The sequence below is a fragment of the Neophocaena asiaeorientalis genome, unplaced genomic scaffold (genome assembly GCF_003031525.2).
Source record: "Neophocaena asiaeorientalis asiaeorientalis breed wild unplaced genomic scaffold, Neophocaena_asiaeorientalis_V1.1 scaffold379, whole genome shotgun sequence".
Taxonomy (NCBI): Eukaryota; Metazoa; Chordata; class Mammalia; order Artiodactyla; family Phocoenidae; genus Neophocaena; species Neophocaena asiaeorientalis.
Window position 1 is genome coordinate 20,348 of NW_020172145.1, and position 3,972 is coordinate 24,319.

Here is a 3,972-nt window from a genome sequence, read left to right on the forward strand (position 1 = left end):
GATCTTTAATGATCTGCAATCTCAAATAAATTTGCTTCACTTCTGTAACATGCCAGGATCTATTCTTTCCCCCAGAGCTTAATAGGTATAAAAATGCTGAGAGACGATCAACATTCAGTCCTCTCCATGATGTTTCAATAGGTGAAATACATGGGGGTCATATAATCTCATCCTTTACCCCTTTAGCCAAACAGCGAATCACTATTTGAGTTTTACTGGTCTCTTTACACAACAGGAGCAGGGCCAGTCTGGCCTCTATCAAAAGTGAGGCACACCAGCAGAGACAAGAGAATTTATATTCTGGCAGAGAACAAACAGCTCAAATTAGTCATAGATTCCAAGCATTCTCAGTCACCACTCCCTAATGAAAAACCACCTTCAGAGACCAAGTGTGACCCTGACCAGATAGTTCAGTGATCCTGTAAAAGATCCCACTTGAGACATAAACCAAAATTCAACCCTGCTTTTCTGACAGTGTGTGGTCTTACTATTTAAATCACCCAAACACTCTGACCTTCAGATTCCTCCACTAGAAAATGTTGCTCCTCAAACTTTATCTGTAGAGCCTGTTAAAACACATTCCTGGGGCCCGAGCTTGGAGATTCTGTTTTATTAGGTGTGGTGCGGAGCCACAGGATTCGCATTGCTCGTTTCCAAGTCATGATAATGATGATGTTGTCCATGGACCACACTTTGAATAGTACTAAATTGTCTCCATAATGCCAACTTCACCATTTGTGTAAAGATCTGAAGAGATGTAGGGATCCTTAGCAGAGCGGCTGACTCATAATGCCTCTCAATCAACATGTATTCTTTGAAGAGAGGCAGAACAAAAGTCCAAGAATATTAGTAGGAAGAAAACACGGGGACATTTAACCATTTCTAATATACCAGGTACAAGATTTAATTACATTCCCATCCCCCTTGTTATAATACATTCTCTGTGGCAATTAAAATGGGGTCCCAGTCTCAAGTTGTGAATGGACCCAAAGGCTTCCCAGTTCTCCGGGTTTTGTGTCTTTAATCACAAAACACAATTTTTTGGCTCACAAGTTCCTTGCAGCCTCTTTAGGCTCAGCTGCATCACCATGGCATCCAAGCTCCATTTAAAATCATCTTGACTACTACTTAAAAAACAAAACATAAATCTTCCCCTTAGAATAGTTTTCAGGAAATAGATGAATTGATACTTACTTTGCTGAAACCAGGAATCCCCTCTTATACTAACTGTCAATCCTCTGATCAGCTAGAGTCCTTCAGTTTGTCCTTGTCTAAGGTACCTCAGTGATCGGGGAACTCGCTCCCCCCCACTTTCATTCCAGTTTTCCCTCTTCACAACGTTATTTAATCTCTCGGTTGCAGCTTCTTAGGATTAGCTACAGCATCTATTAATAGTTTTACTTTTGTTTACAGTTCCAAGGGGAGAAAAATGGCTCATTCCTTTTCTCCAATCTAGAAGATACGTCTTACGTCAGCAGGAGGAAGATGCACAGGCCCCATGAATAACCTGTTTCCACAATCATTCCACCGTAAAGATGTTAATGTGTTTCTATGCCAAATGGACCCATTTACTAGGCAGAAGAAGTTGGATATAAACTCTTTCATTGCTTTCAGCGCACTGATTATCTTCCTGTGTCACCTACTGTATAATGCAAAAATGTTAACAAAAGCACTAACCGAAGACATTACTGGGAATTAAAAAACAAAGAACCATCAGTTGACACTAAATATGCCTTTCATGTTTCCAAATGAAATGCATTTGCGCACTCAAGAAATAGGATAGAAACGTGCAAGGCCTGCCATTGTCAGATGCAAACATCTTCATTAGATTTTGATCCAGCTGCTGCAAGATATATAAAAAGAGCTATCAAATCTGGCAACTCAGTATTGGTTATTTTAGGAAAATTCAAAAAAACCATCCCTAAACCTGCACTGATTTTTTTCAGACAACTTCCCTGGCAGGACAGTTGGTTTGGAAAGTAGCATTAAAAACCTCTGCCAAGCCTGCCCCTCGAAATGGTACCACAAAGGACGCATTGCCTGTGGCTGTTAAAGACAGGCCACAATTGCAGAGTCAACCTGTGTTCCTGGACACTGGAGCTGCAAATCTCTGCCTCTCACCCCCCAAATCTCCTATTCCGACCTAACAGCATCTCCTTAAAAGCATATGGGTTAACGTGGCCGAACCCGGGTCTTTACAGACCAAAATGAAAAGATTAATATGCGATGTCTCATAACATCCTTTCTCTGTTGTAAGAACTCTTCCTATGCATATTGGCAGTCAGCTCATTTCTAGCATGTTATTTGCCACAGACACTGGCTGTTTTAAAAGGAGAAAAAGTGTAGTCAAAGGAGCAAGCAGGGAAGGGAAGAAGAAAGAAAAAAGAGGAGGGAGGAAAGGAAAAGAGAAGGGGAAAGAGAAAGAGTCAAGGTTCCAAGGATGGTGTATAGAGGAGGTTATAGAAAGCAAACCAGAAATGTCAAAATTACCTACAATTCTTCCTTTGAATTCTGTTGAAACAGAAGAGATCCTACAAAATCCTGAAGAGCATACATATTAATCACAGCCCCTAGCATCTTGACTTGGGGACCTCTTCAGTCAGGCTCAAGTCTCTGGAGGCTTCTGATGGATACCAAAGAACTCACAGAAAACAGTCAGAGATGTCACTGTCATCCACAAACAGCTCTCTCCCTGCGAGGTCTTTACAACTCTCTACTTATGACAAAGAGAAACGCAAATTATGACCACTATTATTCAACGTCAGTCAACAAGGAGGGCAGAACACATGGACCACTAGCTAAATCTGCTTTAAAGATTTTTGGCTCTGCCTTAACTTGTACACTATATTATCTATTTTACAGTCAAAAGTAAATTGAAATGCTCAAAATATTGATGTAACATCACATCCATTATTTGAATTAGGTACAAGGGCTCATTGGGAGGATCAATTCATTATATTGTTATTAAAACTATTACCCAAAGCTAAATGCTCTTGAGACCCACAATGTATTTCTCCTTGCATAGAACACCCCACTCCTTCAAAACTCCACCTTTTCTGCACTCACTTCCGCAGCACATATACTAAAATCAGAACGGTACAGAAAAGATTAACATGGCCCCCGCACAAGGATGACATGAAAATTCGTGAATCACTCCCTATCTTTTAAATTTAAAAAAATAATAAACTTTATTAATTTTCAAAAAAGCATTTTTGAAGAGTGACCTCCTTTTCTGCAGTGCTCTAGCTGGCTATCAGCTTCCATCTTGCCAACTGTTTTAGTCAATGGAGTCAGATTGATAAGAGAAGCACAAGTTGGGGCCCATGCTTCCTCCACCCAGAGTGGGACTTGGAGTTGGGAACCTACTGCAGCCGGATGATCTTTCTAAAATGTGAATCTGTTCACGAGGCGCCTCTGTGTAACACCATTCAGCGATTTCCTATTGCCCTTCAGATAAAATCACATTCCTGCTGTGTGACTACAGGCTAGTTATTAAACCTCTCTCTGGCTCAATTTCCTCTTCTATAAAAATGGTGATAATAATCGTGAAGAAAATGTATGTGAAGCCCTTAGAACAAAGTTAATCAATGCTCAATATTATTATTATTGATGGTATCTAACCAGCCCTGTTTCTTCTCTGTTCCCCTGGACTCTCTTAAAGCCACATTCAGCGATGAGTTCCGGAACTCTCCCATGATCTTTCTAGCCCTTATGCCTTGGCCTGTGTAGTTTTTTTTTTTTTTTCCTGTTGCTAACACCCTCTGCCTCCTCTTGGCCCTTAGCCAGTTTCACTCCTATTAATTTATAAACTGTCAGCTTAAACGCATATTATCAAGGTTTGCTTCCCCCAATATATGCATGAATTGCATACTTCCTCTACTGTAATATACATGATACATTACTATAACATCTTGCTTCACTGAAATGTTCATAAAGGACCCAAGATTAGATGTGCCTTGCTCACCACTGTAT

The 3,972-nt window shown here is 40.4% G+C and overlaps 1 non-coding gene across 1 annotated transcript; it reads left to right on the forward strand.

The window, feature by feature from the left end:
• Positions 1–3,058: 3,058 nt before the first annotated feature.
• On the forward strand, positions 3,059–3,165 carry LOC112406106 (U6 spliceosomal RNA). The gene has a single exon (XR_003004491.1). It is a non-coding gene; the product is annotated as a U6 spliceosomal RNA (small nuclear RNA).
• The last annotated feature ends 807 nt before the right edge of the window (positions 3,166–3,972 follow it).